The 23,735-nt window shown below is 39.6% G+C and overlaps 1 protein-coding gene across 4 annotated transcripts in view; it reads right to left on the bottom strand.

Moving 5' to 3' along the window:
• Positions 1 to 23,735, bottom strand: part of THRB (thyroid hormone receptor beta) — a 160,543-nt gene that overhangs the window by 102,113 nt on the left and 34,695 nt on the right. The window contains exons 1-2 of one of the 4 annotated variants that reach the window (XM_032688567.1): positions 15,850 to 15,914; positions 14,621 to 14,724 (exon numbers count right to left, since the gene is read on the bottom strand). The exons of the other annotated variants lie outside the window; for them this stretch is intronic. The gene's annotated coding sequence lies outside the window, so the exon portion shown is untranslated. Of the gene's footprint in view, positions 1 to 14,620; positions 14,725 to 15,849; positions 15,915 to 23,735 lie in introns of those variants that run through there. 4 annotated transcript variants of the gene reach the window in all.

Here is a 23,735-nt window from a genome sequence, read left to right as displayed (position 1 = left end):
GCCTCATCAGGGACAAGCACCCCCAACTGTTCTGTGCACCAAGTAAGGAGATCACACAAGGATGCTCCCCTGGGGGGAAAGGTCTGAAGCACAACATGCCTTGGTTTCAGCCTGGACACCCAGTTGTAAGGAGACAAATCCATCCATATTATAGCAGGAAGCCTAAAACACTGGTCATGGTTCCACCGCAGAGTGTAATCACTTTGCTGTAGGAGATGATCACCTTGTACCATAGGGATTTCAAAACAGTTATTGTATGGAAATAAGAATCGTTTTAAAAAAAAAATTACAGATAAATTTTAAAATTATTTTGATTCCAAACACTAAAGAAATGCTGTGTTTTTCTTCCTTTTCTCAAACAAAATGACTGCATATGCAAAGACAGAACATCTCTTACGTGACCATGAGCAACAAAACACTCTTGGCAGTATTTACCCAGTTTTAATCAGCAGACAGAGTTTAAAAAAAACAACCCACAAAACCAAAAGACAACAGACTAAAAATCAAATAAATAACCTACCTCAGGAACCATAGGAAGCAGTACCACTCAGTGAAAGTCATGATTAAAGCTTTTAACTAACTATGAACCTTCCCAATTATTTCCAGCACTGAGTAACATCCTGAAGTTAGCAGCACTGACCCTCACTCTTGGTTCCCTGCTGCAATGCTGTTTTCTGGCAGAGAAGGAATCTGCAAATCGGAAGTATAGCCCATACACAAGGCAGACTTCAAACAAAGGACCATTGTCACAACGAGGAGCCTACTATGAATAATCTCGTTATTGCAATCATGAATGATCTGACTCATGAAGTGTCTGCAGCGATGTTTCAGGCTACAATCGCTCGCTTATACACAAAGCACACCTGGCTATTTCACACTCCCCCAGCAAATAGATGCTTAGTAATGCTATGTGGTTTTATAAAAAGCCTGGAGACAGTACAGCCGGAGTTAAGAGGAAATTAATTCTCCTATCATTATGTATTTATCTTTCCCTCTTTAGGAAAGGGGAAGAACGCCTACTCCTACCTAGCATACTCTGCTTCTCACATTAAGATAAAACACTTCAAATCATTCAAGATACAACCAAAGAAGCCTTAGGCAGCTCTAAGTACCCCATAATCAACTCGCACTGATCTATGCCCTGAGGAAGCCAGCCAGGGTGGCCAGGTCAGCTGCACCCACCCACCCCAGCACACAGGTACCCAGCAGCGCGCCTGCCTTCGCCATCCTCGTCACCACCTCGGGCTCCCCAACGCCCGCCTGTGTGTGCACGGCACCGGGATGCAGTGACACGCGCGAGGTGAGGCTGCACCGTGCTTCAAGAATGCCCAGCCAAAAGATCTTGCAGTCCCTTAGAACAACCCTGCTTAAAAAAAAATGCTGGTGACACAGCACGGCACAGGTACAAAGCTGAATGAACCCTGCGGGGGTTACGCCACTTTTGATGGTTCCTCCACCTTTAGTGGGAAAACTGTCATTGTCAAGCCACTAAGGATTAATACTAGAAAATAAACATTACAGAAAAAATTCACAGAAGGCAAAAAGAAAGATGCAAGTAAATCAATCTACATTCTTTATAAACAAGAAACCAACTCAATTTAACTGCAAAACTCAACTTACCGAACTTTTGGCAGCCCAAGCAGGCAGGAGACCATAATGTGGTAAAATGATTATTAAAAAAAATAAAGAATTGAAACTTAAGAGAATACATAAGTATTTCTAGTAAGGCAAATTAAGTTTCTTTATGAGTATATTCCAAGCTAAACACACATTTAACTTGAAATAGAGGGACTGTCTTGTTAAAGCATTATGTAGATGAAGCTGCTTTTATGTAACTCAATTTATCAGAGAAACATGTTGTATCATGTTGTTAGAATATTATAGAGATAAAAGGATAATAACTGAAATATTTGCATATTTTTAGTACAAAGAAATAATGAATGCTAACAGACTATTTGTTGTCACATTAGCTTCAAACAAATAAGAAAACAAGTGTTGATTTATTACTATGTGTCTTGGGCTGTAGGCTGGTAAAATTCCCCTGACTGTAGTTTAAATAAAGGTCTAGAAAAGTAATGGAAAAAAATCCTATCAAGCTCATAATTGAGGACAAATTGGTACAATGTGAGGTGTTTAACTTTATTAAAACAATTAATGAATTTACCTTGTTTATTCATAGTAAAGTGCAATTTCTTACATCTGCACTTTAAAGAAGTGTTGACATGTTGAGGGTTGCATGCCATACCCTTCAAAAATAACAAACCCACTGAATCTCTTCTGCAAAACTTGGCATCACCTCTGCCTCTGGAGTCTGGGTCCCCAGCCTGGGATCCTGCTGCTGCAGTCAGACACATCTCCTGGTACTTTTCAGTTCCATTTTTCATGCCACCATTGTCACTGTGACCATTTCCAGAATCTGATAATTTTAATTGTTACCTCCCAATCTCTACACTTAATAAACTGCAGATGAGTTTGTAGACCCTCCCTTTGCAATGCTAGCCTCAGTCAGCTAAAAGAGTTTTCTCCCCTCCCTTTGCCTCACTGCAGCAGGCAAGGCAAAGAAAGAGAGAAGGAGGAAGGGTAAAATAAACTTCAGCTTGCACATACACACATACGTTTACACACATGCATACATGCGTGTACAAATACATACTTACATGCATACAGTACACATACAAATACGGGATGTATATAATTAGAAATTAAAGGTGGAGCCCTGAATTCCCATACTCAGCAGCTGCTTTAGCTAATGACTCCAGGTTTTGCTCCTGTTTTATATCGTAGCTCACTGGCAAACCAAATCCAACAGCTGGTGTTTGATTCAACAGGTTGGTTGCACCAAAAAAATTCTTCTGAAAATTCTCTCCGTTACACCTGATACCCATGAAGGGCACCTAGAAGGTGTGTGCTCACACCACTGCAGGGGTTAGTGCTAGGCAGCAAATGAAATGAGATGTAAAAAAATCATCATATACCCTTAATCGCATGCAGCAGTAGGATCACATTTGAGAGTACTTAAGGGATTTAAGAAATCAATTTTAAAATAGTTTCAGCTTTTTTCAGAGACGGCAAGTAGATTAAAAGAGTGTTTATTTCAAGTAGTATAGCTAACCCCTACAACTCCATGTGTAGATATCCCTTAGAGAAAGAATTCCCTTCCATAGTTGAAACCAATTCTACTGTAAACAGATCAGATTAAACCAAAGTGAGACATTCTGAATGCAGTATTAGACTGTCAGCATATTCCCTTGTAGTTCCACAGGTATTTTGGAATGGCACAGATCAACCACAGATAAATAAAAGAAAGACCAATTCCCAACTATGTATTTGTAACTATTTTCTCATTCCCTCACAATAATAAAGTATTCTCCCGTAAATGTCATGGAATTACAGCATCTTAGACTTCATCTTAGAAATAACAGAGATGTTTCTGGGAAATAATAATACTTTTGGAAGTATTAGTAGGCTATTGTTCCGTTTATGTGTAACTTGAAAATTTTGAAATTTTAAAACTTGTAGAAGCTTTAGACTAAAGTTTCTTAATGTCATTCTACCAAGAAAAAAATACATACAGTATTATAAAATTGCTGACATAGTCTTAAATACCAAGAAGTAGTGAAAAGTCCTGAATCTGAATTAAAACATAAATTTTAAAAAATCAAGTTGTGATGAGATTTCTTAACCTAAGTCATTAGTTGTCTTAAAATTTGCAGCATATTATGGTTATTAAGCAGAACACATTTTTATGTGAGTGCAAAAGTTTGGGACTTTCCTCATATGACCTTCCTGGCATACTGCCAAGGCTCAGCTCTTGTTGACATTTAATCTGAACATAATCCCTGAAATCTCTGCGCCATTACTGGGTTGCATGGGAATGATTCCCCGACAACATACACGGAATTGTGCTGTAAATTTTATTTTCTGCTCATGGCTGTTCCCTTCCTTACCAGCTGTTGCAAATTACTTGTTTGAATAAATATAAATTATCTATACCTTTTTTTGTTATAGAATCATATAATACCTAAAGGAGAAAACAAATCCAACATTTCTTATTTTAGTTGGTTTTCTACTGATGGTTACCATATTGTTAAGGGAGTAAACTCCAGAAAACAAATAATGTTCAGCAGCTGATGAAAAGCCTGGGTAATGAGCTGCAGCAGCGCAAACAACCCCATTGACTCTAAACAGGAGCAAGACCACACTGCAGCAGAGGGATGAGGGTTCCAGCTAAGGGTACTCACACTTGAGACTGTGGTCTGAATGAGCAACTGCCTTTACAAAAAAAGCATAGACTTAAAAGAGTTTTTCATATTCAAAGATGCCTCTGATCTCTGAAGCCAACTGCCTTTTTGTCATGAATGCTGTGAAAAATCAGTGTCCAGGATTTCCACATCTGTGATTTTTGGCACTTGTGCAAGGGTAGGAACTGAGTAACTGATGTCTGAACAACACTAACAAAAATGAGACAACACAGCAATTTGTCCCACAGGAAAACATGGAAAAGCCTCAGAATCACTGCAGTAACTGTGGATCTCTCACTGTTTTCTGTGTGCTCAGGATTTCACAAGTATTTTCCCTCTGTATTCCCTGTAGGAAGGATCTAGGTAGGCAAAGCAGCACTGACTTTAATCTTACTAATGCAGGTCCTAAAAGCAGTGAATCATACAGCAGTAAGAGCTCCAGTATGGGACGCAGAGACCTACCCATTGACCTGCATACTTAGTTCAGCAACAATCTAAGTGTCATTACAGTTCATGGGAGCTAGCACCAGTCTACCTACATTTGCTGATGTCCAATTTCTGCCTGAAGCAATTGAGACTTATTTACTGAGTGATCCCAACATTTTCCCTTTCCTATGCAAATTAAGTAAATAAAGGGAAAAGAAAGATTAATTATTCCTGCAAAAGATGAACTCAATTTAAGAAGGTATAAAACTATGACATATAAATCAATATTTTTTTTTTAAACTCCTAATTTTCAGCAGAAAGCTTGCTTTATTCAGCAGGCTCTCTCCCTGTGCATTAACCCCTTCCCCGGAAGACTTTTCCTACACAAAGTTGACCAAAGACCATAATTCTGTGGGAAGAGAGAAAGTGCCCTGAAGCACTCATAAAGGCTTATTTTATTACCTCTAAGTTCTAATGCTAATCTCTTTATACATGTAAACAAGTATCCTATTTCAAAGGTTTTTCTTCGGGTTGGGGTGCAGAGGACCTTTCAGTTCTTCTTCTGCTCTTTAAGGAAGCTAAACTCCAACGAAAAATAGGAGCTACTTCTCCAGTCCTGTTTCCTACATCAGAGTGGCTTGATCCAACCAAGAGCCACTCAAGTCAATGGGGAGCTGTTAATGTTTGGGTTAAGCCATGTAACAGTGAGAAATTGAGAAACATGTTTCACCTGGCCTTCAGCCATGCACAATGCCACCACTAATGAGTGGCTGCTATAACGAGACCTTTTGCAAGAGTCATATGTGAGATGAATTAACAAACACAATGCACACCTCACCCCCATCTCACAGCGGGGAAATATCATTGCAGCTTTATCATAAGTGTGTTTAGGTGTTCTGATGCCAGCCTACTGCCAAAGGAATTCACCGATAGGGAAGGGCTAGGCCTGTTTGCAATGCAGTCCTCCCTTGGGAGATGCATTTCACGGCTTCCAGCCAAAGCCTCCAAAACGCCTCCAGGGTAGCAGTTGGGCTGGAGCTGCCCCATCACGCCCTTCCACTGCAGCCGGATTTGCCTATTTTTGCAGTTGGCACCACCAAAGGCTACGAAAACTTGTAGTCAGCACAATCCCTTCCAGACTTTTCAGTCTCTTCAGCTAATAAATACTGAGAGCAGTGCATAGACTGGCAACAACTGTAAACATAGTTTATATGGGAGACAATACACCTCTCTCGGTCTTTTTTTCGTAACAATTTCTGTGTGACTGTTACCATCATGTCCCTCACTAGCCTCAAAAGAAAACTGCCTACCACACCAGCTTGTTAAAACATCATTTCACCTAGCACTGCCATAACAAAATCCTTTTTGCTCAGTGTTTCTAATCCCCATGATAACAGTGCTGGACACAGTGTCATGATGAAGAAAACAATACTGGTTTGAATATGACTCAGCAGTGGTTTCTTCCTTTGCTGCTCCAGCAGCACCAAGAATGGGCTCAGGAGCTTAAATCTTGATGCTAAATACATGCTCACTGAGTAGCCAATTCTGTCATTTTCAAGACAAAAGAACAAGTCTGTGCAGCCCACAGCTACCACTGATGAACATCCTACAAACAGTACACCACATACTACCTAAATGAAAAATGCTTTCAACAGTGAGTGAGGAAGACTATGGTTTTAGTAATGTCTCCATTTGTAATTAAAAATTCAGACAAGAGAAAAAATGTCAGAAAGACAGCAATCAAGGATTATAAAGAATATTGCATATACAGGTGCACCTTGTACAAACAATTTTTGGAACATAATCAGTCAAAGCACCATCAGTGCTCAGGAATTCAATGTTCTTTTCCAACAGAGAACTGCAGATGGCTTCACAAACTAGAAGTCCCACAGAGGAAAGTAAACACTACCTATTTTCACATAAAGTGCTCCAAAGCAAGCCTGAAGGCTGAAGTTAAAAAAAAATAAATCTATGTGTGCAAGCAGATGTAAAACTGTATGTGCAATTACCATGACCCTGTGTGATAAGTAAATATACACATACCAGAACAGTAATTACTTATCTAACTTGCTTTTGTGGGCCTGTGATGACACTGGCTTTGTGAGCTACTGCTGTATCTCTGCTTGCAAATGAGCTGCATGACGGAAGACCACTCTCGGGAAAGCTCATTCAAGCTCAGAGGACTGGTTTTGTTGTGATGCTAGCTTGACATAAACTTGAGTTGTGCTCCTAACCTGACTCTTACTCAAAGAGAAAACATCTTAGCACTATGGGGTGCTGTAAACTTGAGCAGATGCCCACAGGGAAGAGGAAGAGGTGGCTTGATGTTGTTGTGCATAACAGCACCTAGTGATGCAGTGAGGACGTAAACATTTGTATTTCAGTATTCTCTGCAAATGTTAAGCCTGAGAGAGGCTAGTCTAGTCTATAAAATGCATCAGAATCCAGAGGCTCAGGGGGGAAAGGCAGAGCCAGTTCAAATCCGCATCTACTCTGCAAAACATGTTACCTCTTCAATAATGCCTGCTGAGAACAGTCCTCTCCCACGCCATCCTGCCATAGGTGTCATCTGGGAATGCACTAGTTGGCACGGACCAAAATCATGTCATAGAATGTGCTAGAAATTAAACAATACGGACAACCATAAGATACAAGTCCTGGCCCTGATTAATTTACTCCTGCAGACAAAGCAGTGGTGGAGCAAAGTGGAAGTCGAGTCTTTAAAGCCCATCGCTGTGGTTAAAATACAAACATCAGAAATAGGGCGGTACAGCAGGACCAAACACTATGATTCCAAAGTTTAGCCCTGTAGCCACAACACGACCCAGCTAGTGCCACAAGAAAGCAGGAAGCACAAAGAAGTTCTAAACACAAAGTCAAACTTTTCTCTGGAAATAAAGAGGCCAGAAGATGAGCGCTACAATAGATATCAGGGTGCTGGCAAAGGCAAAGTGTGAAATGGATGCTTTCCAGCATTCAGTTTAGGAAGACAAACATTGTTCACAAATTCACTGTAGCCCTGCTTATTTTCCAAGCTCCTTAACTCATGCCAAAGGGCCTGGACTTTCTGAACATCCTGTTCTGTTTCCTCCACCGCTAGTCTTAGTTGTCAGTACTAAATGTCTTTATTTCAGAGTCACATTTTCTATCATTTTATTCCAAACTCCTCCTTCTGTAGCTTTTGTATTTTACCTCTGGGTAAGAGTGAAGACACGCAGATTAATGAGAAGTCTGAACAGCACATTAAGTTACACCTATTGTAAGAACCCTTCTCTGTAAGCACCCCAAGGCGCTGCAAAAATAAAACTACACCAATCACATTTAAAACTGACAAAAGCTTGCAGATAGGGGCATGCCTTGAAGCATAAAGACTGATGGTTAAATGAATTTATGATTCCCCAAAGTCTCAGAGCCACACGAACACAGACCGTTACCCCTGTCATTGCCTGGGTGCATTAGTGATCTCCTTGGATGTAAAGCTAAAGAATTTTCATGATGGCCTACTGGCAGGAAAAATATTCACACCTGACAAGGACAGGAAAACAGTTCTAGTCCATGAGTAGTAGCTGGCCATTTCAGGGATTTCCTATCTGATGAGCAGCAATTCCTCCTGCACCTCTCAAAGGTAGCTGCAGAACACATTTCTGCTCCTGTCTTTGCTCCTCCATAGCTGCGAGAAGTCCAAGGTACAAGTGGACTACAGCAGCACAGGCTTGGGCAGAGACAGGAATGTCATGTGTCACCCTACTGACTTAAGCTCCCAGATCCACTCTTGGGACCCCACTAATGCCACAGGAAATGATAGCAAAGACCTTGACATGGCCGAGGTGCACCCTGGGTCTGGCTCACCCACCCGCACAGGCACACCTCCTGGCCACTAGGGCAAATCACATGGGAGAAAGTGTTTCCTTTAGTCCAAGAGGGAACTGCTGTTGTCACAGAAGTGCCAGGAAGCCTGTCACATGGACACAAAACAGTCCACCTGTTTCCCACTGCTCTGCCATAAGACTTCCTATCTTGCTTCCTTCCTTGTCTTTCCCACGGCAGGCAAGGCTGACACCAAAGCATGCAGTCAGAGTTACAAGGAACCAACTGGTAATCTTATTTGCCTTAAAACAACTGCATTTCTACACTGGCCAGTTCCAGTGCTCAAGCAGCCATGGGGCACAGCAGATGCTCCCACAGGAACCTTAGATCTCAATGGCACCTTCAAAGCACCCCAGAAAGGAATATGGATGACCCTGCACTTGGTCTCAAGGTCATCAGGAGCTGCTGCTGGCTGTCAGTACCTATGTCATGAGACCGAGCAGCAAAGCTACAAGCAGAAGGCACAATCCCACTGTGCTCCAGTCCCCCATGCCCTCCATATAACCCTTTTATTGGAATCCTTCTGTGCAGCTCCTCATTCGTAGCTACTGGGCTGATCATGCTGCTGTCTGGAAAGCATCGTTCGTGTGTAAAGTTCCCATGTAACTACTTCATCTTGCCCTGCCATTTTGAGGCAGAAGTGGTTAAAGCAATATACAGATAATCAGCTGGCCCTTGTGGAGATTTATTTCCTTTCTTGAGATAATTCAGAATAGAACTAGTGATGCACTTGCAGCCTCTTCAAACAAGTAGCATTGGAAAACAGTTGTGGCCTGCAAACCTTAACAAACAGCAGTGTGTCTTACATTACATTCAACCCTACTTTAAAATTATGTACTTTAACACACACACAAAAAAAAAAAAAAAAAAAAAAAAATACACAAAAAAAAAAGAAGAAAAGGATGTAACACAAATTAAAAGTGAACAGGAGGTTGCAGTTTCCATAGTGAATTCAAGCTAAGGCCTGAGTGCCATCAAAACTTATATCTGTTCCCAATTACTTTGTGTGCAGCTGAGGTGACCACCAGCACATGAACATTCTAAAATTGTGGAATTAAAAAAAACCCCACAATTAAAAATTCTTATGTCTGCCAACATTGACAATTTGTGAAAAGCATTGACTTTAGTAAGTTAGCTAAAACAGAGCTACAAATTTAGGAGGAGGACAGAATAACATCAACGTAGGAAGAACAGGAGGTCCTCAACAATGCTGGAATCAGATTTTGAAACCAACTTAGGCCTATATATTTGAAATCAACCAACCAAACAAAGCTGATGTATCAGTTAAGAAGGTCTGGACGGACAAGACTTCAGGCTCACACTGCTCAAATAAGGAACACTTTCTTTACTATCTGGCTTAGAAATCACTTGGATTCCAAAGTGGCCATCTAATGGCCAACAGGAAAGCAGGGAAACTATTTTAAGTAAACATCACTAAAAATAAAATAGGAGATGCAATGAAAGGAAAAAAGAGAAAGTGGTCAGTGATAAATACAGTAAAAAGATTTTTCTATTTATACTTTTAAAGCTATTTATATTTGAAAGTTTTCCTTTTGAGACACTGACAGGCGGGCTTCCACATTCATCAGTCTGGAATTCATTCAACGACACAGTATTTATTGAAACATGTAAAGGTCAACAGAAATAAAAAAGACATTAAAATTAAGTTCTGTCACAATTTGGGGTTACAATTATCACTTCATATTCAAGTTCAGCCACACATAAACAAAACATTTCCCAATATTACACTGATACGCATTTTGAATGCTCTCCATGAAATCCTGCTCCAGCAACAGCATCGTGAAAAAACTAATGCAACAGTTTGACATAGTCTGACACAACGTAATGTTGCCTGGAGATAAGCTCTTTCAGGTGAACTTCCTGTGTGGGCTTGATTTCCCTAACAGCTGAATCGGGAAACCAGCACAGGATCTATGATGGTAGGGCCATGGAGAACCTATACAACATCAACTCACAACAGAACAAATCTAAACGATAGAACCGGAGAGGACTCCGGAGATCCCTCAGACCATCTTTCAGTACTTAAAGCGGGCCTAAGAGAGTTGGAGAGGGACTTTTTACAAGAACATGCAGTGACAAGACAAAGGATGATGTCTTCAAACTGTAAGAGGGTAGGTTTAGATTGGGAAGAAGTTCTTTACTGTGAGGGTGGTGAGACAATGGAACAGAGAGACTGTGAATGCCCCATCCCCTGGAAGCGTTCAAGGTCAGCTTGGATGGGGCTCTGAGCAACCTGGTCCAGCGGAAGGTGTCCCTGCCCAAGGCAGAGGAGTTGGAACTGGATGATCTTTAAGGTCCCTTCCAAACCATTCTATGATTCTATAACTGAAGAGGAAAGGATCCATGAGTGTGGGATGAGTGCTGAAAGACTGATCATATGCTGGAGGAGAACTGCCAAAATACCCTGCACAGTCCTCTCCAAAAATGTTGCATTTGGCTTTTCAGAATATAAGGCATTTGAAAGGAAAGTGCAACTCCTCTTGCTCATCTCTAAAGTTCTTCACAAAACACCGACAGTGCATCTGGTTATGAACAGGTCACATTCATGAACTCATTTAGAAAATGTGAGCTAAGATGCATGCTGCTTCTAGTAACCTGGATGATCTAACTTTAGTTTCAGAGTCAACTGACTGCTTTCGGCTAAAATTAAAATCCGTTATTAACTTTGCTCAAGTGTCAACACTGTTTAGCTTAATTACCTAGCTTTCCTCTCTACCAGTCCCTTCCCTGATGTATTTATTAAGGAACTATCTTATTGTGCCTCAGGTTTTACTTTACTAGCCTGCTCTGCTAAGATAAAGGCTCTCAGAAACGCTTTTCTTGCTGTACCTGTTCCAGTTTGAAATCGTTCCTGAATTCAAAATTCAGAACAACACATGAAATTTGATTTTGTGCATCTTTCTACACTGGCCATAAAATTTCCATGTCTCCATCACCTTCAAGTTACATCTATTCCATTCGAGATCCACATTTATCTTATCCATTTAGGTCTAGATATTTGCCTCATTTTGATACAAGTTTCAAGAAGTTTTTAAAATATTTTCTGTACTTTTAAATGTTTGGGCTTTTTAGTCCAGCCAACTTAACTACCTACCAACCTCACAACCTTATTTCCTTAATTTCACAGCCTGGTCTTCTGTTGGAAGGAGTGTTATTTACGGACCTATGTTTGCTTATGCTTGTATTACGTTTAAATGGAACTATCTAAATGCATGCTTCATACAAATTTACTTTGTATAACCAGCTCTTCTATAATGTCACCATGCTACATAAAAACAATATTTGAGAGTACATCAACATCTTAATTCAGCAACATTTTTAAGAAGAAATCATATTCGCTGCCTGTCACAGCTTGCACCAAAGACTGTCAATGTCCTAAGTTTCCATGGGATTGCATCTACTGAGCCATTTAGAGCTGTATTTCTACAAGCAAAATAAACACGTCCAAGAATGTTGAAGCCAACTGGCACAGAAAGGTGCCATGTTAGTAAAGTCTATCCCCTTCAAAACAGGGTGGTTGCTTTCAAATTGCATACTGGGAACAATCCCAAGATAATTTTCAAACTCTACCTGGGAATAGTTCAGGTGAGTTCCTGTAAGTATAAACCAAAACCAGGCCAGTGACAGTCAACAGTAGATACATTTGATTTCTAGGGCCTGGGAGTGCTTCTAGGCACCATTTCAGATATGCCCATTGCATGAAGACCTTTTCATGCCTGCATGACCCTGAGTTCTTCTGAGTCTTTGTACATCTTCACTAGCTGGTCACTCTCTCACTTTTCTTCTCAGAGATCACACCAGCCACAGCTTTTAGGAGACTTTTCTCTGACTGGACATAATAATCTTCATTTTGTTCCAAAAGGGACGCTGAGATCTTTGTCTCAAGTTTCTTCTTCTGGACTGCTTTTAGCTTTATGTTTGCATAATGTTTCTTTGGTCCTGGAAAATAAAACACTGCTCTCCCCCCAGATGAACTCTGCTGACAGATGTGTCTTTTCACCTAAAGAAAATGAGTCTTCAGACACACACATCTGCATCTTCCTCGAACCGCCAGGAAACCCAGATCTTCATGGTTTCTGGGTTTCTTATTTTCCTTTTTCCCCTGATGCTGCCCAACTATCTTATACCTTCTGTCCCTAGTTCTGTAATCACATCCTTCTTCTTCCTCAGCCAAAAATCTTTACTTATCTCCATCTTATCCTCCTTCTTTTCTGGTGCCACTCTGGTGTCATCTGTTTCTCACTTTTTCATCTCAAGTTCTCCATCATAACAGATCAGTCTTTCACTTGATTTCTCCACTACCAATTAGTGCCAGCCTCTACACTATGATTATAACCACATGCATCTGTGGTCAGCTCCCTCAAAGACCTCTCCCTTCCAACTACTATTTTTATATACAGCTGTGCATTCAGATCACCTCAACTGCCTCTTCTATTCCCTCGTGTCTTTAGCTCCCTGCCTTTAGCTGCATCTAAGCTACTTGGATATTCTCTCTCCTGACTTCTGTCAGGTGACATTTCTATATAAAAATAGATCCTATCAGGTAACATCGAAGAAAGTAAATCTCCTTCTGTTCCTACATCCAGTCTCGGTGTCTTCTCTGCTATCCTTCATTCAGTGCTGCATCACTGCACATCCTTCCTCATCTCTGCCTTCAAGGAAAAATAAATAGCCCAGATAAAATGCATCCAGACTCTAAATTTTCATTAAATACTGGCTTCCTCTGGCCACTGACTATTGAAATTTTTGGCCACATTTGAAAGGCAGGTTATCTGCCCAGCCTAAATTAAGCTCTCCTAGGTGAAAATTTTAGTCATTATCAAAGACAGAAGAACTCCTTCATCTCCTTCAGCTGCAAGTTTAATCCACTGAAAATAGCAAATTGTTCTTGCAAACACTAGAAAACAAAAACAAACAAACAAACAAACAAACAAAAAACAAAAAAAAAGAAAAAGAGTAATTACAATGTAGAGCAGGAATTCTTGAGCATGAAGCTTTACTACAATATAAAGAAAAGTGGATGCCTACCTAAGTAGAAGAAAATGAAAGAAGTAGTGGGAGGAATTTCATGTCAGAGATCATAAATCCAGTTTGAGTAATCTTAATTTTCTGAGAAGAGGCTAGGTACTAACAGATGACTCCTCATGCTTGTGATATAGGAAATATAAGTTTACATGAATCTCACATACAGAACATCATTACTGGAGTTTTCTTCAGAATTGGAGATGATTGCAGAAGCATGTGGCTAAAAACAAAATACAGTTCAAGGATTTAACAAAGATTTTTTTTGTAAACCAAAGTACAGACTCCAACCCTTGATTATTCCCATTAAATCATGATATCATATTAAGGACTTGAATCACACAAACTAAAATGCACTTTATTCTTTTTTCCCTTTAAACAACACCGATTTTATAGGACAAATAATAAGGACAGAGCTTCAAAGTGCATGTGGATGTGTAGGTACAGAGTACAAAGCAAAGTGTCATCTCAAGTCTTTTATTATATAATAAAAATAGCACTTTGTTTGAGATTTGGGAGCTTATTGGTCTCACCTTCAGTGCAAGGCTTTCCTGCATATCCAGGCATGCAAGAAAGGACAAGCAATGAACAGCAGGAAAGCCTTGTGCCCCCACCAATGCTTTGGTTTATCTCCAGAACTCAAAATCCAGCAATGCTGCTAAATGAATAAGGCACACTGAGACACAAACAGAAAGATCATGTCAATCGCTTTCATGTAAACAAGCAACAAGGCATCAAATTTAATTGTCAATAACTGGGAGGATTTTCTAAGATGCAAACGGACAGTAAATGCAGAGTTCAAAAGGTATTCAGGGTTGGCCTAAGTGATCTAATTGCTGCTGTAAATCTGCAATTCCTGAAAGCTATGACATCTCCTTCACTGTTGTTAAAGATTTTGGAACATCTATTCACTATAAACACTATACTAATTATAATTAATTACATTAATTTTCACTTATAATTTCCACAGAGATTCTCCTAAAATGAAACAAGCCAAGAATACATCCAAAGAAACATTTCCTCTGCCAAGGCACTGAACATACCTGGCCTCCTGATCTTGGAAAAAACCTATTAACATCTTTCTGGCAGATCACATTTATCTATGGCCTCTGTTACAAAGTACAACGCAGAGTCTGACCCATAGACACTGTCAAAATAAATAAACAAACAAACGAACAAAACAAAACAAAAATATTTTAGCTGGCTTTAAATTAGAGTAATTTTTTCCATTAACAAAAAAAGGCAAAAGTGCAGTCCCTATCTCTGACCAGTGCTGCCATAAATATTTTTTAGAAACATGACTTGGAGTAAAACAAACAAGAGGATGTATCAGAGTAAAAGTCTACAACATTAAATCCATATTTGACATAAAATGTATGGAGCTAAAAGAAAGAGCAAGTCTTTCACAGTTCCTTCTAAAACTTTAGAAATCTTCCTCTGAATTCCCAGTGTTGCTTTGACTTGCTTTGAAGACTAATCCTTTGCCAGAGGTGCTGTATAATTGTTTATGTCTCATCTAACCTGAAGTGGAAGTTGAAATTCAACAAATAAATATCCAAATACCTCCTAATGATTTGTACTTGCAAAATATAACCCAAAGGTTTATTGAGATCCTATTTAACAATTTCCCAATGGACACATTTCTAGCAATGGATTAAATGCGAATATGATCAGATTTCCTGAAAGCCAATCGTAAAGGACTAGGAAACCCACGTAAAGAAATTTCTGAACAAGATCCCTAAGATAAATCCTTTTGTTATGAAAAATATGGAAGAAGTATGGTTAACAGGGAAATGTGACTGACTGGTTTAGTATTCAGCTACTTGCCACACATTTACATCAAGGAAAAGCATTTTTCCCACCAGTGGAAGAATTTAATTACATGGTGTACAGGAAAAAGAAAAAAAAATCCATTGTGAAAGGGCTCTTTCACTGTTTTAGTCAAAGTGGATGTCTTAGAACATATCAGCTGGACAAACTGAAAATACAAAAATAAAATATGATTAAAGATAGTGTATCTTCACCTAGCAATTGGTAACTATGTGTTCCAGCCAGAGAAAACACTGGGAAAGCTACTGGAGGAGTTTTCCTTTGGCTCAGGGAACAGATGAGCAAGAGTTCTCCTAAGGCATTACTTACAAAGCCAAAAGCTGTTAAATTCAGTGGCGACTAAAGCAAGTTACAACACAGTCTGCTCCAGACTATGTGGACAGAGCCAAACTGCAGTATAATAACATTTAGGGGAAAAAGAGAGTGAGCAGAGAAAACATACCTTATGGTTTTATCCCAAGCCTGAACCAGATTCATGGAGCTGTCTCAAGCAAGTCAGAATATGGAGGCAGAAAAGGCTTTCTGCTTGAAGATTGCTCACCTAAAGAAGCACAGATTCTATAGTGGTGTTTTCTAGTGTTTATTCAATCAAGTTTTCAATTCCTAAGTAATAGAGACACTTTCTTTGGAAAATTATGCCACTTGCTGTTGTTGAGGAAGACTCTTCCAGTCCAATAAATTGCATCTTTCCTGCCATGCATTCTTTCTCAATTAATCAAATTTTTCTCTATGTCACTTTACCATCCCAAGCATTTGGATCAAACCGTTTTTACAGAACTGCTTTCTCCATGCCCCATTCCTGCAGGAAACCTCTGTCTTCATCTGTCCTTGTACATTTCTCCATGTCCGTGGTTCATTTTCCTTTATTTTCTCAGAATTTCAGTTAAACCACATAAAATGCATAAAGACTAGAGGGAAGTTTAAAAAGCCACTGAAGTGAAAAAACAGGCTGGAATTGTGAATTAAGGACTGTTTTTTGGTCAGCTGTGCAGTTCTAGCTTATTGCATAAGCATGAGTGTAAAATCGTTCTGCAGCTTCAAATAACTCCTATTTGTATAATTTCCACTTCATTTAAGAATTAGTTGGAGCAAACTGCACTGGCAATCTAAGGAAGGCAGAAAAAGTTAAGAGGATCTAAATGGTTTTATACAATGGCTGCAATACTGTGTCAATCAGAATCAGGATTTAGGAGCCGGTTTAGATTCTTTGTTGTGAGGGTGATGAGGCACTGGAACAGAGATGCCCCATCTCTGGGAGTGTTAAAGGCCAGGTTGGATGGAGTTTTGAGTAACATAGTCTCATGAAAGGTGTCTTTGCCCATGGTGGGGGGGTTGGAACTAGATGATCTTTAAGATCCCTTCCAACACAAGCCATTCTATGATTCTATGATCCTATAAGAACAAGAAGTGACTTTTTTCTCTTCTGTTATTATTTTATGTTCTGTTAATTATTTATTTCAAGGAAGCAAGGAATAAAAAAATTTAAACATAATTATGAACGCTAGTACATTTTTACAGCAGTCTTGTGTTTAACCTCAGTCTCTTCCCATACGCGAAAGCTGCAACCATAACCAACTTTTGGAAACACAGAACATCAAATCCACCCATGCAGAACAGGAATACACCAGAGTCAGCCTGCCATTTTCCCACTGAGGACAGAACTTGCTGAAAGAAGTGAGCACTCCCTGTCATTTTCACTTAGCTTTTGCTGCCAGCAAAGCTGGAGCTCTTCCTATAAATCTAAGTATTTTCCAATCAGTTAGTTCTCAGAAATGGAATTTTGGACTGGAAAAAGCACAATCCCCTATATCTCAAGAAAATCAGAGCTGATGAACATGTGGATGGGCTAATACTGTCATTGTATTTTAAAGAGGCTATACACTAAATTTTTTACTACCCTGTATTAAACCCACCCTGTAACTGAAAAGTAAGGCTCTCTGAATCAGCCCCAATCAGGGGGTGAGACTAATGGTGTCTATGGTTAGCATCTTAACATAAAGAAAGTCAGAAATGTCAAAACTTGTCATAATTGCTCAATAGTATTCCCCTTCTGTACCATACATCTACTGTAACTAAAGGACTACGACAAATTGACATCCTCACAGTCAGCAAAAATTCAGTACTACTTTTCCTTGGTTACAGTCAGACATGGCAGGGAACATTTTCCTTGTTTTCTGGGTGACCTTTATAGAAACCTGCTGCCTTTCTGTGAGGTGCATATGCACTTCAAGTCTCAGTTCAGAACATACAATTTCCCTCCTGAAATTGTATTACTTTACCTTTACTTCTGGGCCTTTTCTGTGATAATTATATCACAGAAGGGATGACTGATTTCTAAATTAATTTGTGAAAGGACAATGAAAGATGCTGGTGGCTAGAAGGATGGGAACAAGTTTTTAACGGATCAAAAGAGAGAGAGCACTAATGAACAGATGCATCCTGAAAGGTTTTCTTAAATGCAGGGATGATGATTGTCTCAAGACTGATCCATTACAAATACAGGTCTGCCCACCATAGTACCGGGGAAGAGTTCTTACTGTCTCTTGAGCAGAAAGGGAAAACAGCAGAAGCCTCAGTCAGCGGTTCACATCTGAAGGAAAAATAAGGTGGACTCCATTCAGTCCTTGCTCCCTCTGCAAACACAGGAGGAGCACAAAATTTAAGTGCTTGTCTCCCATCCTTCTGTCTGATTAGGATCATGGGAGCTGCAGCTTTCATAGGAAGCCCACAAGAGAGTTCCTGTCCTCTAAGGGCCAAACTGTGCCACTGTGCTTGACAGAGCAGCTCAGATAAGAAATATTCCCTGCTCACAATGTTCTTTTGTACTACAAAGTGAGCCCCTGAATGAAGAGCCCAGTAGATCACATAAGATCAACGAATTAGAAACTAACCAGTAAGTGTGACTCTACTCTAGAGCCACTAGACTGCTCCTTTCAGTCACTGAGTTGGGCTGGCATGGTCGAGGCAGCTTTGTGACTGAAAAGCAAAGCATTTCAGGCTGCAATTCTTCTTCTTCTTCTTCTTTTTTTTTTTTTTAAATGTAATTGTAACTGATCTAGTTCACCATACAGCTCAAGTCGATCAAACACAGATGCTAGCTTGAAGTTAGTTTTACATTTATCTTTTTGGGTTCTTTTCGTTTTTCAGTGAGAGGGACTTTTTAACTTTGCAATAAAGTGTTTTCTGTCAGGAACAAAATCAGCCATCAGTCCTGGCTGGCTGCACCTATAGCCCATTAAAAAAATCTCTAGGATATACATGCATTTTACTTTGAACATTCTGCTAGATTGCATTGCATTTACTTGAGTAAAAAGTTAGAACTTCTCTCCCTGCCTAAGGGAACCAAAAATATTAGCACTGATTAAATATTTATTTTGTAGCAACATGAAATCTATCATGCTACAGAAAACTATTTTGAATTATATGTCTTGAGAAAGGCTGCTACTTACAGCTTTTATTTTTACTAAGCTAAACATTAAAAAAAAAAAAGCTGGGCCAAGAAAACTCTGTTTTGCTTTGGCAAAGCATCAGACGGCACCTTCTGGTTTGCCAACATAGGCAGAATCTTATCTAACTGTGGGATATGCTTGGATTTACTACCTATTAGCGAAACTATTAGGAAGCACTGAAAGGTTCCAGCCCCTTTTACGTATTCTCAGTCAAATCTCATTAGCCTGCATGCTCTCAGTTTGCACACAAAAATACAGCAGTCTTTCTCCAACTCTCAGGGAAAAATTAATAGGACAGTGTTAAATCTCATATTACAAGGACTTCATTACTTTTACAAGCTATGATAAATAATTAAACTGTGCTTGTCCAATAACTGATTAGAGAACATTTTGTGCTGTGGTGTATGTTTTTACTGTTTGTTTACCTCAGCTGACAAAATTAAATCACTTACAGAGTTTCCTGCACAACACTGCAAACTGAGACCTTAAACTTGGAGTGAAGAAGAGCTACAGTACTCAAAGGACAAGTGTATATAGGATGTGATTAAAGAAAGAGAACAGGATTAAAGGCATAGATGGGGAAACTGAAACAACAGAACAAAGTTTGCTCTGAGGATGCTGCTGAATGAGAACAACCTAGAAGCAAATCTAGCTAACACCATCTAGATCTCTAACAGCTTCTATACAGGCTTTTACCCCTTACAATGAGCAAGAAAACAGAAAATGGATACGTATTGCTTAGAGAGATTAGTACTTATAATATTGAGCCAACACTGACTTTCTCGACCTTTAATTTACCTTCTTATCTACATTTTCACAGTAATATATTAGTGGGGGTGGGGTGGAGGCAGGGAGAGGCTTTGACTAGTGCCAGTAGCAGGGTACAGCGATCTGAAATATTCTTTCAGGGCTGAAATAGAGGCTGAAATATGTGGAAAAGGGAAAAGGTCGAAAAATTAGACTAGCAACCTCCCTTCCACCACATCCATAAGACAAGGCTATTTCTGTAATGCCAAAAGACAAATAGAATTTCTGACTCAGTGCATGTTGTCCTACCTGCCTCTCTTCTCCACAGGCAAGTCTCTGGAGCCCACTTCATCCAGTGGGACAATCCACATAGCCAAATGAAGGAGATGTAGTCAAATGAACAGCTGTCTCTCCTGCTGATGGGAATTGATCTGTTTGACCAACCTGGCAATTTTTCCAATTTACTCTTCTAAAGGTTACTCAAAACCAAAAACTGTCTGGCTGTAAATCTCCTCTGGTAGCAGCCAGACATATGCTGTACCAGCTTGCTGCTACCAGAGCCTCATCCGCCCTCCAGGGCTGCAAAAACCAGCAGGATCTGCTGTCCCGAACATCATTATGATGTTCAAGTTGGATTCTGTCAACAAGACCACACACACAATTTTTTAAATGTACTAGTCACCAAAAGCTACATTTCCATTAAGAGGGAGAGAACATTCCCGATGCTCTCATTCTCTCACGGCAGCAGAATTTCCCTGAATCAACACTTTTTGCAGAGTTATGTAACAGTGAGCACAGCACGCTTGACTCTCATCTAAGCAGACATTGCGAGCACAGTAGAAGCACCACGGTACTTCTTTACACCAAACTGTGCTCCAAGCCAGCATGTGGATTTAAAAAATTTGAAAAATGGTGTATTTATTTCTTGGAAGAGAGCAGCAAGTTACCCAGGCAAAATCATGGATTCTTGTAGAGGGGTTAATAAGTAAACGAAGTGCAGGAAACAAGATTGAAAAGCTTTCAAATGCAGTCAAACTGAGCTTTTAAAGCAAGTGCAGTTCTTCAGTACAAACAACGAATTTGGGACTACCAGTGTGCTGGAAATGCACCAAAGGAACTCCCCAGACCTCAACATAACTCCTCCTTTCTGTAATCTGGAATGTCTTTACAGCATTGCCTGAACAGAAGGAAAGGCCAAGGAAACCCTCAGTCGTAACCAAAGTCAATTCTGCAGGCTTGTGTACCACTGTCCAGTAGAGGCATTTCTTCTGTGGTAGGAAAGACTGTTTTCCTTTACATTAATGACTTAGCCATGAACTTTAAGCAGCAATGTGATGTCTCAAATACACTTATGTAAATACACTAATGGAGACAGTAATTTTCTTTAGTGGCACAGCCTCCTCCACTCCTTTTCAGAACTGAAGTACCCATGGATAGTGACTCAGTGGTAGCAAAAACATGTGAAAAAAGGACATACTGAAGTTTGTTTTTAAATATTCTCCACAGTCAGTATTATGGCTATCAGGAATTTGTGAAAACCATGGGTATGTAACATATTTTCATGAGACATGGTGCATAAGAAACTTCATACTAAAATATCACAACTAGTGCATAGTAACCAGCCAAACATGTTTGATTCCTAACTAACCAAAGTCTTCTCTCCTTTCTACTTCACCACAGCCACAAAACCCTAACCTACTAGCAAGGGTAATTAATCTCTTTTTTCTTTCTCCAACATCTTGCCCTTCCTGTCCTTTCTCTCTTTCTTAGATGTCCGCGAAAGCAGATGGAACCTTCACGTGGAGAGACACGCTCTTACTTAACTATCTTACTCTGGGTTATCAAACACAAGGGTATTTCTTTTCTCTACTTTACTTTTCCTATTGCTTTAGTCTAATAATTTTTCCAATTCAGGGTTAGACCGCCCTGTGTAAACCATATGTACACATGAGTCCGAAGAGGGAGAGCAGTAGGGATGGTCAGGTACCAAGTGCCCACCACCTGCTGTCAGGTTGGGTATCAGGTATTCTGGAACACAAAATCCTCTGATATGCCTGGGCTCACCCTTGAATTACCCTGGATAATTTTACAGAAGAGCTTTTATACAGGTCTTTCTACATAGTCAGAATTACACAAAACTCTCCTGAATAATTTTTTATGCACACATATAGCCAGCACAACTCTTAGCTGTTCTCCCTGTCATGCTGCTGTGGAGTTACACTGAACATTCCTGTAAGAGAAGCTATGCAACCTAAGTGCAGTAGGGTGACATAATTCTGAGTTCAAGTCGATGGATTTTTCCATTGCAAGATTTTGCACAGTAACTCCTAATTAATTTTGAACACTGAAATTAATGAGCTTATCTAAGTAACAAGAAAGACCAACTGCTATCCTTGGTTCACCACAGTGTTTTGTGTTTCTTCTGGTATAAAATTACTTTTTGACCAACCATTTTAATCTATTTTCTGTTAAAAAGATTTTGTCTCTTACCCAGTAAGACAAGGATGCAGCTGAAGCTGTAGTTGAAGAGAACTGAAAAATTACTATTCTCCACTCTCTCTCAGAAGTTCATGCAGGTCCCAGAGCAAACATATAAATTATTACTTTTTCAGTTTTGGGGAAAGCAGATTATTTTATATTTGGAATTCTACAAAATCTGTTAAAAATGTACCCTGCCCTTTCTACTCATATGGATATTAAGACTGGCTATAGAAGATCCTATGTTAAAGATGACAGCATTATGCTCACTGAATAACTGAGTAAAATTCCGAATTCATTCAGGACACTTGTATCACAGAAGGGATTCAATATGCATCACAGAAGAATTATTACTTTTCATTGAACTCAACACAAAGCAAGCTACTACGTAAATCAGGTGAAATATTAGAAGATTATGCAGAAGGATGTGTCTATGGACTGATCAGATAAGAACAGAAACTGGCTCAGGACTGGTCTGTATGACTGGAGCACACAAAATCTGCAAGGTCAGCAGCACTGAGTATCCACCACCGCATCTCTGCAACGATCTGCTCAAAGACTTTTCAACCTTTCACTGCCAAAACAAGAGTGACCTGCTCCAGCTCTGATTTTAGAAATTCTGTGGCTGCCTGTACCACATAAGAGCCTTTGTTGGTGGAGATGTGGATTTAAAAGGCCTGAAGGAATTCTTATGATAATCTGGTCTGACTTCCTGCCTGGCACTGCCCATAATACCTCACGCAGCAATTTCTTTACAAAGCACAAGAACTTGTAACTCTACTAGAAGATATTTCAGAAGGAGATCTAATCTTGATTTAATTACTCCAAGTGATCTACCGCATTCCTTTCTAAGCTTTTCCAGTGGTTAATTACACCCACAGTATCATAATTCCAGTGTGAACTCTTCTTATCTTGCCATGTTTTTGTCTGTTGGAGCCCTATTCTATCACCCTACACTGATATTTTTAGATACTAACCACATTACACCTCAAAATTCTCTTACCTGAGATAAATAGTTTGCCTGCTTGGCAAATCAAAACAGGGATTCCTGAATCCAACATACAGCAGCTGCAGAGGAGTAGATATGTAGTGTTTGACTACAGAGACTAAAAGAGAAAATTCAATTCAAGTGCAAAGGAAAGGCACCAAGCATCTTCTTTAACAAGCTTTTTCCAACTTTCACAGCACTCACCCACTTTTAAGACCTGAAATTTGGGATAAACAGCACTGCGATGTGCATAGCTTCATTTTTAATCTAACTGATAATTCTAGCTCAACAGGATCAGTACTTACTAAATACTATAGTTAACTCATAAATAAAAAGTTGGCTGATGGAGGGTGGTTTTCTACTACCCATATGTCAAATCACACAAAAATTATGCTAACCTGGTACTTCTCTAGGCACTGCCAAGGCAGAAATCCAGGAGTGACCAATATATACCCTCAAATACTTCCAGTTGTGATTCTAGTAAACAAAATAAGTAAATTTCCACTACTGCCGTCATGCCATATTACTTGGGCATATTACTTAGATATTTATATTACTGTAGCATTCAGAGGCTCCACATAAGACACTCTTGTGTTAGGCGATCAACTACAAACACAGCAAGTTTAATTCATTTTTGCAATGTTTGCCCAGTTCTTGTATGACTGA

Source organism: Chiroxiphia lanceolata, chromosome 1, assembly GCF_009829145.1.
Source record: "Chiroxiphia lanceolata isolate bChiLan1 chromosome 1, bChiLan1.pri, whole genome shotgun sequence".
Taxonomy (NCBI): domain Eukaryota; kingdom Metazoa; phylum Chordata; class Aves; order Passeriformes; family Pipridae; genus Chiroxiphia; species Chiroxiphia lanceolata.
Note: the sequence above shows the minus strand (reverse complement) of the source record. Positions and strands in the feature narration are given on the sequence as shown.